This window comes from Colobus angolensis, unplaced genomic scaffold (genome assembly GCF_000951035.1).
Source record: "Colobus angolensis palliatus isolate OR3802 unplaced genomic scaffold, Cang.pa_1.0 Scaffold23, whole genome shotgun sequence".
NCBI lineage: Eukaryota > Metazoa > Chordata > Mammalia > Primates > Cercopithecidae > Colobus > Colobus angolensis.
Window position 1 is genome coordinate 12,281,804 of NW_012115488.1, and position 15,568 is coordinate 12,297,371.

General features: G+C 37.4%; 1 long non-coding RNA gene across 1 annotated transcript in view; it reads right to left on the reverse strand.

Annotated features, from left to right (window-relative positions):
• Window positions 1-13,964, reverse strand: part of LOC105513408 — a 167,834-nt gene extending 153,870 nt beyond the window's left edge. The window contains exons 1-3 of the long non-coding RNA XR_001002023.1: window positions 13,919-13,964; window positions 4,730-4,851; window positions 3,621-3,722 (exon numbers count right to left, since the gene is read on the reverse strand). This is a non-coding gene — a long non-coding RNA (uncharacterized LOC105513408). The remainder of the gene's footprint in view (window positions 1-3,620; window positions 3,723-4,729; window positions 4,852-13,918) is intronic.
• Between the last annotated feature and the right edge of the window lie 1,604 nt (window positions 13,965-15,568).

The following is a 15,568-nucleotide window of genomic DNA, read 5'->3' on the forward strand; positions in this document are numbered from 1 at the left end:
ATGACTGTTTTTCAGCAGCACAAATTAAATCACACATACGTACTTAGAAGTTTTTGACTACTAAATAGACTAAGGATATACAAGTTGAATGACCAGAGTATAGAATGTCTTCCTACAAAATTAAAGGTTTTAGTGTTTACAGTTTGAACAAGGAAAATTTCATTCCTTCCAATCTCCTCCACCCTCTCCCCACTTTATTTGAATTACTTAGTAAATATGCCACTCATTCTAACATGGTGTATTTCTATATATTCTAAAATAAGTGAAATCATTTAACAGAACCTAGTTAATATCAGAAACCTTAAGCTTCCTTTTAATATCTTCATTGTAATTCCTCAGTTAAAACTATATTGATAGTCAAAGAACATTTAACTTCTAATTAATACAATCTCAGTAAATAGACAAAATATAAAATCAACTTATAGCCTGATATATTACTAAAGGGGTAATGTGATAAATGAGTGTTTTTTGAAGCGTAAACTACTGAACCATGTAAGAATGTGTCATTCTGACAATACTGGCCATTATAAGCTTTTTCATCAGCATTGCATGACACAGAATTAAGACAGCATTAAAGTAAATGGAACTTTAAATATGGTAACAAATGTGCTCCTCCTTTGATTTACTCTTCATAATTTTCAAGCAGAAGGGTCCTTTTCCAGCTTTAGACTGATTATAACACAAGATCTCCATAGAGAAAGTAACAGAGTTCTTAAACTCCATTATACTCATTACTGAAATTTAGTATTAATTTTTTAAATTCAGCTATAAATTTTGTGGATAAATTTCCAATAATAAATGTTTGGTTTTTCAAAATAACAAAATTCCAGACACACATTATATATACATTTACTCCAAGAAACTAGTATAATTATGGTGAGACCTTGGGAAAGATACTGTTTTCCACACTGAATATTCCCGGAAAAGTGTAGCTGCACTCCACTTGGGAATTCACATTATCACCATTATCACACCAACTGCTAGAATCACCTTTTCTTTCCTGTTTAACTTACTCATTCATTCATTCCACAAATGCTCATTAAGTAACTACTCTTGTCAGGTATTATGCTAGAAATTGGGGACATGAAAATGAATTTAAAACATAGTCTTTGTACTTGCCCTTAAGAAATCTACAGTCTAATAAGAAGAAGACATAAGTAAATAAAAACAATGAAATACAGGCTCTAGAAGAGATCTATATCTTGGAAATTTCAGTGACAGAGGTCAGTAGTCAAGAAGGACTTCAAAGTATTCACCAAGTTCAATCTTGAATGAAAGTTGGTACCTATCAGGGAGCAAAGAGGAAAGCCTATAATGGTAAGAAGGAGAATATGAATGAAGACAAAAGTGCAAAATAGCTTATCATGGTAGGATGAATACAAGCTAGTCAGTTTAACTGGGGTTTAACATGTAAGAAGTACATACGATGTTGGGTGGTAACGGAAAAGGCTGCCAGAAGCCTCTTTCAAAAACAATTCATATTGATAGTTAGGCTAGTTACAATCATGTGAGGTCATGTACTTGTAGGATAAGGATCCTCTTCCCTCATATCTACAAGTAGTTTTGACCTCAGTGAGCATCAGTCCTACAAATTTTTGACCTTGGGATTTGTTTATACTGTAAAGGAGAAAAGTTGAAAGATAATAACAATTACAAAAAAAAAAAAAAACAGGCAGGACACTAGCAAAGCAAGACTGTAAAGAAAATTTACTTTGACAACCTGACAATGGTGATAACTCAAGTGAAAGCAACTAGAATAAAGAGGGTCAAAGCAACATAAGTGACTGCAGCAAGTTACTTATATATACTCACATATATACACATACTTCATGATTATATAAGATGTGGTCAAATTATAAATGTAATTAGTACAGTAAAATGAAGTTATGATTACTAAATACTATTAAATGATATTGACCCTGAACTGCAGATATCTATGTAGATATACTACTGACTCTTGTAATGATATTAAATATATAGAAGTCAAGCCCATCCTGGCTAACACAGTGAAACCCCGTCTCTACTAAAAACACAAAATATTAGCCAGGTGTGGTGGTGGGCGCCTGTAGTCCCAGCTACTCAGGAGGCTGAGGCAGGAGAATGGCGTGAACCTAGGAGGCTAAGATTGTAGTGAGCCAAGATCACGCCACTGCACTCCAGCCTGGGCAACAGAGCGAGACTCTGTCTCAAAAAAAAAAAAAAGTCAAGCAGTGTATCTCTGGAATAGCAAACTTGCAACAAGCATTAACAATGGCCACCTGTTGACTGACTACATAACCTATTTGAAAATGGAAGAGAGGCCGGGTGCGGTGGCTCACACTTGTAATCCCAGCACTTTGGGAGGCCAAGGCAGACGGATCATGAGGTCAGGAGATCAAGACCATCCTGGCTAACACGGTGAAACTCCGTCTCTACTACAAGTACAAAAAATTAGCCAGGCGTGGTGGTGGGCGCCTGTAGTCCCGGCTACTCAGGAGGCTGAGGCAGGAGAATGGTGTGAACCCAGGAGGTGAAGCTTGCAGTGAGCCAGATCGTGCCACTGCACTCCAGCCTCGGTGACAGAGTGAGACTCGGTCTCAAAAAAAGAAAAAGAAAAAAAGAAAATGGAAGAGAATCTTGGCTGAAATTTCCTGGTATCAGTAACATACACTTTTTTTTTTTTTTTTTTTTGAGACACAGTGTTGCTCTGTCACCCAGGCTGGAGTGCAGTGGTGCGATCTCACCTCACTGCAGCCTCCGCCTCCCAGGTTCAAGCGATTCTCATGCCTCAGCCTCCCAAGTGAAGTGTTTTTAGTACAGACAGGATTTCAACATGTTGGCCAGGCTGGTTTGAAACTCCTGGCCTCAAGTGATCTTCCCACCTTGGCCTCCCAAAGTGCTGGGATTACAGGCATAAGCTAATGCACCTGGCCTAGTAACACAGTTTTAAAATAAGTATACAACATATGTGATCAATAGGACTCTTTTCTAGTGTATGTACTCAAATAAGAGTCATGAATTATAAGTTAGCTAGCATGTGTTATAAGGAGTGAGAATAGCCGGGCGCGGTGGCTCAAGCCTGTAATCCCAGCACTTTGGGAGGCCGAGACGGGCGGATCACGAGGTCAGGAGATCGAGACCATCCTGGCTAACACTGTGAAACCCCGTCTCTACTAAAAAATACAAAAAATCTAGCCGGGCGAGGTGGCGGGCGCCTGTAGTCCCAGCTACTTTGGAGACTGAGGCAGGAGAATGGCGTAAACCCGGGAGGCGGAGCTTGCAGTGAGCTGAGCTCCGGCCACTGCACTCCAGCCCGGGCGACAGAGCGAGACTCCATCTCAAAAAAAAAATAAAATAAAAATAAAAAATAAAAAAAAAGGAGCGAGAATGGAGATGACAGATAGAAGTTAATCAAACAAATTTTAAGTATATTCATAGACAACAAATTATAACTTGCATTATTTTCCACCGTTGTGGTGATTTCTTTGTTGTCCTTTTGGCTCAAGTAATGAAGCATCATGGTTCAAGATCCCAATAACGTCTCATAAAACAAAGTTTAAGACAAATTGTTGTTTGATAACACTGCAAAGATAAAATAACATTAACATGATCTTTCATGTATGAAGATGACACTGACTCACCATCAGTAGAGATGAGCTGCAAGTTGTTGTTCCATAGTGGAGATGGGCTTGCTGATCTAGCCAATTATCTTGCCAAAGCTCCCGGTGAATGGCAGCTTACATCTGTAAGATGATTGTTACCAGTGGTCACAGAAAATAACAAAACAAAATGATCTATACAGAAATAAAACCTATGTTTTTGGTCCCAAACTACCATATTCTGATAAACTTTTAAAAAGTCACAGAAATGTATAAATACTGTATGATTCTTTCATTAAAAATTATACAAGTAGTTACTCTGATCAATTCATTGTATTATATATATTACCTACATAAATACACAAATGATGAAAGCCTGATCCCCTACCTAAGAATGTTCTCAGCTATCTTAACTAAAACAAAGATTGTTTCTGACTTGCAAAATCAGCAGTGTATAATGATGATGCTCAAAACATGAAAGCATGCCAACTTTACATCCCTCATCACCAGTAGCAATAACTGAGGAAATTATAGAATATTTTTGTTAATTTTAGAAATATTCTCTATAGCATTAAATGTAATATGACTACAGCCAAAATTACTTTGACATTTCCTAGAATTCTGAAAAATATTTCCATTTTTTTATGAAGAAAAAATACTTTAGTTACTAGTTACAGTGTTCATTCTTGTTAATACAGAGGTTTTACAATAAAATAGTTCCACTGACTCCTGATAGGGAATTTTGTCAGTTTCTAGTTGAATCTCCTTCATAAAATTGAGAAGCTGATAAAATATTACTGAAAGACATTGTTTGTAAGTAAAATTAACGTTACATGCTTCTTTATTATTTGAAAGAATAAGAAATTAGATTAACAACTTAAAAATTAATAAGAAGCCATTAAAACTAGATACAAGTCAAACAAAATCACAATGCTAAGTGCCTATGATGAGCAAGGCAGTATTTAGAGGTTCTGTGAACAAGTATAAAAATAACAAGGCATAGAACATAACCTCAGAGAAATCACAATTTAGATATTACTGAAACATTCTTCAGTTCTCTATAGGTTGTTTACAAAAACAACAGCTAGATTCTAACCCAGATCCTCTGTTAGGACAGGAAGGATGATGCGGAAAAGTACAGCATCACCTACCATGGCATGGTAGCTACCATAAGGATGCGGCTCTGGGGCTCCTCTTGCATATGGAAATAAGGAAATTTTAATAGAAATATTGAGAACATCTGCTGCAACCTGTGATGCAGGCCCACTGCCACCTGCAAACAAATAAAATTCATTAATTTTAAGATACCATATAAACATTTCCAGTCACAATTCTGTTTTAATGGGTCATGAAGCAAGTATATTCTCAACAACTTTCCATTATCATACCCCACCAACTCACCAAAATTGGATGTCTTCCACTAGATTGCGAACTCCTAAAGTTCCTCTTCATTTTGGTTGCCAATTTCTACAATGCCTAGCAGCACAAATAACTCAGTCTAGTAAGAAATTAAGATTAAAACCGGCTACTAAAATACTCTGTAACCAGTTCTATAATAAGTTTTATAGAAAGTACTACAGACACTAAAATGAAGGAAAAACTGGCTTTAAAGAATGAGTAGCTGCTGAATAGAGAGACAAGCAGAGAAAAAGCATTCTTAGTGGGAGAAAGAGGTAAAAAGTTAGGGAGGTACAAAAGGGCACACAATATTCTGAGAATTTCAAGTATTTTTTTGGGAAAGCAGCAAATAAGAAGACAAAGGCATGAGAAAGATAACGGAGATGACTTATATGCTAAAAAGCTGAACCTGTATCCTGACTAAAGGAGTGAAGACAGGAAAGTGAAGTGATCATTAAAAAGATCTTGACAGCCATATGAAAGATGGGAGGAAGAACATGACTGAAGGCAATGGACTAAATCACACAAGACAAAGCTAGTTTGACCTAATGGTATATGGAGTTATGGTGACCCAACTCACCACCAATGACCATTAGGTCTGTTACCCACTAAGTCACAAATCCAGGTACATATTTAGACAATACTACAGACACTAATTTATTTTAGAAAACTGTTTATGTAATATAATCTCAGTGAAAAAAATGGCAGGAATTCGACACAGGAATATCAACGTGAAAATATTAATAATGAGTAGTAGGATTAGAGGTCATGTTTTTCTTGTCATTGATATATTCCAAATGTTCTACATAATAAAATTAAAAATAAATTCTACAACAATTTCTTGAAGCTGTGATAGCTAAAACTTGCATTAACCCTAAAAAGCCTCACCCAGGATCACCTGACAATATAATTGGGCCCAAAGCCTTCTTCACCACCACAGCTCACTATGCCTAAAATATTTATTCCGACATCAGGACTTTACCCCATGTTCTTTCTGCTTCTGTAGCACCCTCTGGCCTCGAATGCCCATCTAAATCTCAGCTTCATCATACCACCAGTTACAATGATCTCATACATGCATTACCTGCTCCATACATTTTCACATCCAATCATATGCAATTTATTGAAAACCATCTTCAGTAGTTCTCCTGTTTGTTCTTCCTACAGTTTTTATATAAGAACAGACTAGTGCAAGTCAGTCCTATTCCAAAGCAAATATTCATACATGACTCATTTATGGACATATGCACATATAATTATTCCAATATTTTGATAAACAAACTTATGTATATAACCACTATTAAAAAGTTCTCAAATCTATCTTCAGAAAAGTTGCCTACTGTTACGGGTTGAATTGTTTCCTCCCAAAATATGTTGTAGCCTTAACCTCTAACTCCTGTGAATGTGATGTTATTTGGAGATAGGATCTTTGCAAATAATCAAGTTAAGATAAAATCATTAGGGTGGGCCCTAATCCAATGTGACTGGTATCCTTATAAAGAGGTACATTTGGACACAAAGACAGACATGCACACAGGAAGAACTCCATGTGAAGGCAGAGATCAAGGTGATAGATCTATAAGTCAAGGAATGTCAAAGATTGCCAGCAAACCACTAGCAGCTAGGAAAGAAGCATGGAACACATTCTCCCTCATACCCCTTAGAAACAACCAACACCTTGATCTCAGACTTCTATCCTCCAGAACTGAGAGACAATAGATTTCTGTTGAGTCAGCCACCCAGTTTGTGGTATTTTGTTATAGCCTCCATAGAAAAATAACACAACTACTAAGGGAAACCATGATTTCTTTCGCTGAAAGTCACTAAAAACAAAAACATTTGTAAGATTACAAATCAAAAAAAATCTTGCTATTCATTTCTCACTCTGGTAGCAAATGTGCTATTTAATAGCTAAGCCAATCTAGTGCCAAAAACTTCTAAGAATAAACATGATTCATCCTTCATCCTATATAGTATCATTTACACAGACAGCATCACATAATCAAACATTAGAGAATGTAATCATTCTATAGATATTAGGATAAGAGAGTAAAATGAAGTTATATAAATTTTTCTTGGTAATGGGTAGAGTTGCTTTGTGAATTTTCATGCTGTGAAAATGTGATCTGACCCATAATACAACCAAAACATAGTATAATGAGTTACTTGATGAGCAATAATCTTGGTACAGACTAGGAATGGGCTCTGAAGTAACACATACTTCAATTCAAATCCTTGCTCTGTCACTCACTAGTTACAGGCATATCTTGAAGATACTGCAAGTTTAATTCCAGATCACAGCAATAAAGCAAATATTGCACAAAGCAAGTCACACAAATTTTGTTTCCCAGTGCACATAAAAGTTATGTCCACACTATAATGCAGTCTATCAAATATGTAATTACATTATATCTAAAAAACTATGTACACACCTTAATTTAAAAACATTGCTAAAAAAAAAGTGAATGATCATCTGAGCCTTCAGTGAGATGTAATCTTTTTGCTGGTGGAGGGTCTTGCCTTGAAGTTGATGACTGCTGACTGATCAAGGTGGTGATTGCTGAAGTTTGGGTAGCTGTGGCAATTTCTTAAAATAAGACAACAATAAATTTTGCCTCACTGATTGACTCTTCCTTTAATGAAAGATTTCTCTGTGGCATGCAATGCTGTTTGATAGCATTTTACCCACAGTACAGCTTCTTTCAAAACTGGAGTCAGTCCCTTCAAACCCTGCTGTTGCTTTATCAACTAAGTTTATATAATGTTCCAAATCTGTTATTACTTCAACAGTGTTCACAGCATCTTTACCAGGAGTACATTCCATCTCAAGAAACCAGTTTTTTTTTTTTTTTTTTTTTTGCTCATCCATAAGAAACAACTCATCCGTTCAAGTTTAATCATGTAATTGCAGCAATTCGGTCACATCTTCAGGCCCCATGTCTAATTATAGTTCTCGCTATTTCTACCACATCTGCAGTTACTTCCTCCTCCAAAGTCCTGAACCCCTCAAAGTCATCCATGAGTGCTGGAATCAACTTCTTCCAATATCTTGTCCATGTTGATATTCTGAGCTCCTCCCATGGATCACAAATGTTCTTAATGGCAGCTAGAAGGATGAATCTTTTCTAGAAGACTTCCAATTGATTTTGCCCAGATGCATCAGAGGAATCACTACGTATGGCAGCTATAGCCTCATAAAATGTATTTCTTTTTTTTTTTTTTTTTTTTTTCTGAGATGGAGTCTTGCTCTGTCGCCCAAGTTGGAGTGCAGTGGCATGATCTTGGCTCACTGCAACCTCCACCCCCCAGGTTCAAGCAATTCTCCTGCCTCAGCCTCCCTAGTAACTGGGATTACAGGCATGTGCCGCCACGCCCAGTTAATGTTTTGTATTTTCAGCACAGACAGGGTTTCACCATGTGGGCCAAGCTGGTCTCGAACTCCTGACCTCAGGTGATCCAACTGCCTTGGTCTCCCAAAGTGCTGGGACTACAGGCATGAGCCACCGCTCCTAGACTCAAAATGTATTTCTTAATTAATAAAACTTGAAAGTTGAAATTACTCCTTGATCTATGGGCTACAGAATACATGTTGTATTAGCAGACATGAAAACAATATGAATCTCCTTGTATATCTCCATCAGAGCTCTTGGGTGGCCAGGTGTATTGTCAAGGAGCTGTAATAGTTTGAAAGGAATCTTTTTTTCCTAAGCAGCAAGTCTAAAACAGTGGGTTTAAAATATTCAATAAACCGTGTGATAAACACATGTGCTGTCGTCCTGACTTTGTTACTCTGTTTAAAAAGCAAAGGCATGGAAGATTCAGCATAATTCTTAAAGGCCCTAGGATTTTTGGTATGGCAAATGGGCATTGGCTTCAACTTAAAGTCACCAGCTGGTTTAGCCTCTAACAAGAGTCAGTCTATCCTTTGAGGCTTTGAAATCAGGCATTGGACTTCTCTGCTCTAGCTATGAAAGTCCTAGATAGCATCTTCTTCCAATAGAAGGCCATTTCATCTACAATGAACATACATTGTTTGGTGTAGCCACTTTTGTCAATCATCTTAGCTAGATCTTCTGGGTAACTTGCTATAGCTTCTACAACAACATTTGCTGCTTCAACTTATACTTTTATGTTCTGGAGACTACTTCTTTCCTTAGGCCTCATGAACCAACTTCTGTTAGCTTCAATCATTTTCTCTGTAACTTCCTCAGCCTTCACATAATCGAAGAGAGTTAGGGCTTTGTTCTAGATTAGGCTTTCACCTAATACTGTGGCTGGTTTGATCTTCTATCCAGACCACTCACACTTTCTCTACAACAAGACTGTTTTACTTTTTTATTGTTTGTGTTTTCCTTGAAATAACACTTTTAATTTCCTTCAGAAACTTCTTTTGCTTCCACAACTTGGATGTTTGACACAAGACGCCCAGCTTTTCGCCTATCTTGACTTTTGACATGCCTTCCTCACTAAGCTAAATCATTTCTAAAAGCTTCTGGTTTTTTTTGTTTTGTTTTGTTTTGTTTTTTTGAGACGGAGTCTCGCTCTGTCACCCGGGCTGGAGTGCAGTGGCCGGATCTCAGCTCACTGCAAGCTCCGCCTCCTGGGTTTACGCCATTCTCCTGCCTCAGCCTCCGGAGTAGCTGGGACTACAGGCGCCCGCCACCTCGCCCGGCTAGATTTTTGTATTTTTTAGTAGAGACGGGGTTTCACAGTGTTAGCCAGGATGGTCTCGATCTCCTGACCTCGTGATCCGCCCGTCTCGGCCTCCCAAAGTGCTGGGATTACAGGCTTGAGCCACCGCGCCCGGCCTCTAAAAGCTTTTGACTTAAAGGAGGTATGACTCTTCCTTTCACTTGAACACTTGAAGCCCATTTTAGCGTTATTAATTGGCACACTTTCAATGTTGCTGTGTCTCAGGGAATAGGGTGGCCCAAGGAGAGAAAGAGGAATGGCTGATCAGTGGAGCAATCAGAATACACACATTTATCAATTAGCTTTGCTGTCTTCAATGGGCTTAATTTGTGGCACCTCAAAACAATTACATTAGTAACATCAAAGATCACAAATCACTCTAACAGATACTGTAACAATGAAAAAGTTTAAAATAGTGTGAGATTTGCAAATTATGACACAGAGACACTAAGTGACACATACTGTTGAAAAAATGGCACCAGGGCCGGGCGCGGTGGCTCAAGCCTGTAATCCCAGCACTTTGGGAGGCCGAGACGGGCGGATCACGAGGTCAGGAGATCGACACCATCCTGGCTAACACGGTGAAACCCCGTCTCTACTAAAAAATACAAAAACTAGCTGGGCGAGGTGGCGGGCGCCTGTAGGCCCAGGTACTCGGGAGGCTGAGGCAGGAGAATGGCGTAAACCCAGGAGGCGGAGCTTGCAGTGAGCTGAGATCCGGCCACTGCACTCCAGCCCGGGCGACAGAGCGAGACTCTGTCTCAAAAAAAAAAAAAAAAAAATGGCACCAAAACACATACTCTATACAGGGTTGCCACAAACCTTCAATTTGTAAAAAACATAGTATCTGTGAAGCACAATAAAATGTAACACAATAAAACAAAATATACCTGTATATGACTTGAGCAAATTACTTAACCATGTTTGAGCCCCAAACTCTTCATCAATAAAATGGTAGTTTTACATTTTATAGAAACTGAAGAAATTAGATGATATATGAAATGTGCTTAACATATAATATTAATAATAATAATAGGGCTTTACTATTTTTATTAAAAGGAATGTTTATAAATTAAGGATTTTTTTACACTTCTCTTGGGTAGGAAAAATAATTAAGCAAGCTCATGTAAGAACAAAAGTCTTGATCACGTATACTGTACGCTAAATATTGCCTTTGGCTAGTTCCTGACTATAAAATGTGGGACTTCCCAAATTTTAAAACTATTTGTCAAAACTCAAAACACATTCAAACCCTAATCTTGGAACTAAAATACAAACAGGATCTCAGTGACTTTTGACTTTGTCGTTGGCATCAGTTGGTATGCAGCTTTCAAAGATCCACAACACCACTCCTTTATTCCCTCAAATCTGTAAGCTTTAGCCAGTCCAGAAAACTTACCTTTACAATTTAGAGTCATATCAATTTAACTCAAATAGGATGGTATAATCCACTGAACCTTCTATCAGGAACTAGCGATGTGTTTGCTTATCTCTTTTAAATATAAATCTTGTAAAATATACATCTCAAAAATCAGCTAATTGAAGAAAATATACATTTTGAATTCACTTACTTATTTTGAGAAATATTTAAATAATGCAAAACCTAACAAATCACCAAATTCAAAAGGACCTTGTTATATCATGCAAACAATCTACACAAGATACAAATTATATTCCCATATGAATTTCAGTATCTGTAAACTGAAATTTGCTCCTATATCTACATATAAAGAAGTAGAAGAAATTGCACAATTAAGTCCAGAAAGACTCCAATTATTATGGAAAGAATAGTGATATTTTTGTCAACCTCTTTGTCTAAAAGAGCTATCTGATGGCCAGGCGTGGTGGCTCATGCCTGTAATCCCAGCACTTTGGGACGCCAAGGTGGGCGGATCACCTGAGATAGGGAGTTCGAGACCAGCCTGACCAACATAGAGAAACCTCGTCCCTACTAAAAATACAAAATTAGCCAGGCGTGCTGGCACTTGCCTGTAATCCCAGCTACTAGGGAGGCTGAGGCAGGAGAATGGCATTGCACTCCAGCCTGGGCAACAAGAACAAAACTCCATCTCAAAAAAAAAAAAAAAAAGAGCTATCTGCACTGGTCAAACTTGTTGGAAAATATATCAACAACCCACTTCTCCTTGTGAGAGAGATAATTATTCTTAGCATCTTTTTAAAAATTTTAGGGAGCTATAAAAACATGTTCAATACTATAATAAGTTCAACAATATTAGCATCAGCATCAAAGCTAATGTACGGTCAAGACCAAACATAGGTTTTTTTTTTTTTAATATTTATGAAAACAGGCCAGGTGCAGTGGCTCACACCTGTAATCCCAGTACTTTGGGATGCCAAAGCGGGAAGTTCACTTGAGCCTAGGTGTTCCAAGACCAGTCCAGGCAATAAAGTGAGACCCCGTCTCTACAAAAAATTTAAAAATTAACTGGGCATGATGGCGCAAGCCTGTGGTCCCAGTTCCATATGAAACTGAGGCAGAAGGATCACGTGAGCCCAAGCGGTCAAGGCTGCAGTGAGCTGTGTTCATACCACTGCACTCCAGCCTAGGCAACAGAGACCCTGTCTCAAAAAAAAAAAAAAAAAAAAATGTATAAATATATATGTGCATAGATACACATATATACAAATTTATAAATATATGTGTATAAATATATATATAAATATAAATATACACATATTTATGAAAACATGTTTTGCCTTTATTCTTAGTGTAGTTCCTAACTTTAAAACAGACTTTGTTAGCTGAGTTTTGGAAATATGAATGTGCTTTTTGCTCAATTAAACAACATAAAGGTCACTTTTCAGAAAACAATGTTATTTGCAAGAAGATAACTAAATTGACACATTTTATTTAAACAAAATATTTTGAAGTATTAAGAAAAACTCTAAGACTTTTTTTTAAGTACTGATTTAAAGTTAGCAAACATGGCTGGGTGTTATAGCTCACACCTGTAATCCTAGCACTTTGGGAGGCCAAGGTGGGAGAACTGCTTCTGGCCAGGAGTATAAGGCCAACCTGGGCAACGTAATGAAACCCGTCTCTACAAAAAAAAAAAAAAAAAAAAATGAAAATAAAATAATAAGATAAAGTTAGCAAATGCTATATTCTATTTATTCAAGATACATACTAAATAATACTATAATTTGGGCTGTCCCCAAATTACAATTCCTATCTCCCAGGCTTCCCAGGCTGGAGTGCAGTGGCGCAAACTCAGCTCACTGCAGCCTTGACCTCCCCGGCTCAAGTGATCCTCCCACCTCAACCTCCCAAGGAGATAGGTCCACAGGCAGTGCCACCACGCTGGGCTAATTATTGTGTGGGGTTTTTTTGGGTTTTTTTTGTAGAGACAGGGTTTCAACATGTTGTCCAGGCTGGTCTCAAACTCCTGGGTTCAAGCATCCATCCACCTCAGCCTCCCAAAGTGCTGGGATTATAGGCGTGAGCCACCACACCTGGCCTCAATTCCAAGCATTTTTTCAAAAAGTGAACAGCAAGGAAAAATTAAATAAATTTTATTTTTATCTTAAAGTCCCGATATAGTAATATTAATAAAAATCACATGAATACATTATATTAAGAAAATATAATCTGTTAAATTATTGGCAAAAAACCATATCAATTATTATGGATAGTAATTGGGGCAGGGAGTATGCCTTTATCTACTCCACATGCCTTAAGCATGATAAAAACTCAATAAATATGTGTTGAATATCTATACTTCGAGAACAATAAGCACAATGGTCACATAATTCTCCTGAGAATCAAATATGGAAAAATCCTAAAGAACTGGGAATTCAAAACAGGACATGAACAAATTTTTACATCATGCAAATCTAACATTGGTAAGAGAAAATTCTACCCCTTGTATCCACAAATTGTAAGTCACAGCTACAAATTAGGTATTGACTGTGTCAACGGAAAATATATAGCCAATGCTGGTTTTGAAATAATCTCAACTTGGTCTAAAGTGAAGTCATTAAGAACTGAGTAGAAACGGTGCATATATTTAAGCTCCTATAATCCTGGGATTATATATGGCCAAGAAAGAAAATTTACCACATTCTGTATTATTTCTGTAAACACCACACCACATCTCTGTGGAGAGCTGTAATAAATAAGAAAGTGAGGTAACATATATGAACTGCACGATGACTATACATTCTTGTGTTTCACTAGGGTCTCTGATTTTAGCATTGCTGGTTTAGTGGTTAAGTCTCAAAATTCTTACCACCATCATCCTGGTTCATATTGTGGTCACGGAGAAAACAGGTTCATCATGGGCTAGTTTCATTTATCCACACCTTTTCTCTTGACTTTCATCTACCTGTTGGAGAAACACAGGGAAATTTAATCAGTGTAGAAAATTCCTTATATTACAGATATTTGCCAGAAATTTCTATTAGACAAAGAGTTGCCTTTTGAAATATTCTCACACACACCCCAAAGAAGCTTTCCCAGACAGAAATGAAAAAAAAACACATTTAGTAAGTGTGAGCAAATAAAGCAATGCCTAAATAAAAGGTGTACTGAATACTGGTATCTCGATTACATTAGATCTCTCTTCCCCAACTTAATATACTAGGGAAATTTTCCTAATAGAAGCTATTGAACATGTAAGATAATTTGACCTAAAATACAGACAAATAAATGTGTTACCTGGTTTGCTTTTTAAAACACAACTACCAGGCCGGGTGCGGTGGCTCACGCCTGTAATCCCAGTACTCTGGGAGGCCGATGTGGGCGGATCATGAAGTCAAGAGTTTTGAGACTATCCTGGCTAACACGATGAAACCCTGTCTCCACTAAAAATACAAAAAATTAGCCGGCTGTACTGGCCAGGCGCAGTGGCAGGCGCCTGTAGTCCCAGCTACTCAGGAGGCTGAGGCAGGAGAAAGGCATGAACTCGGGAGGCGGAGCTTGCAGTGAGCAGCGATCACCCCACTGTACTCCAGCCTGGGTGACAGAGTGAGACTCCATCTCAAAAAAAAAAAAAAAAAAACACAACTACCTTGAGAATATTTATAGCACAAACAAAGCTACTATTAGCAGCCTCATCCACCCTAAAGAGAATGGTTACTATTATAAGTTCCCAAGTATGCATTTGTAGAAGGAAGCAGCAGTTTATTAAACCAACTTTTTGATCTTGAAGCAACAGATTTGGGAAAAGATGGTTTTACAATAAAATATATAACTCCAACCTCCAGTTACATTGCTATTTTTTCATAGGACAGACATGGCACTGTGTGAATATTATGACTCAAGCTTAGTCATCTCAACTACGAATGAATTAAATTTGTTAGAGTAAAAACCTGAAAGGGAAAGTACATGCATGTAATTCTAAGTTGCTATTTTTAGAATGGGGTTTTTCTCCAAAGAGATTTTAAAAATGTATTTCCACATTATTTGTGCTATTTTCACTTTAGTACTCTGGTATACTGGCTACTAAATAGAAACAAGAAACAAACCCATTTTCCAATAGAAGGTCATTTATCATTTGAACATAGTATAAACTACATAAAAAAGGAAAAGTAATTTATTAAAGATCTGCTTGCTAAAACATTGAATTTTAGAGACATATACATGTAAAAAGACACTTTTGTTTATGCCCATCTTATTTTCCTGGTATTATCAAAAAATTAACTGTAGAGTAAGAAGCCTAGTGAAAACCTCATTATATCTAAACTACTTTATTATATTTATTACATTGTATCTAAATGACTTTCCAGGAAAGTCCAGAAAATACAGAAGAGATTCACAAGCTCTGCAGGACACACAGTATGCTAACCCTGTAAGTAGCTTCCAGGCTGATAGGGCTTCAGTGGTTTTTCTCCACAGAAAAGATAGTCTGAGGAAAAAAAATCTCTGTTTCTCTATTCTC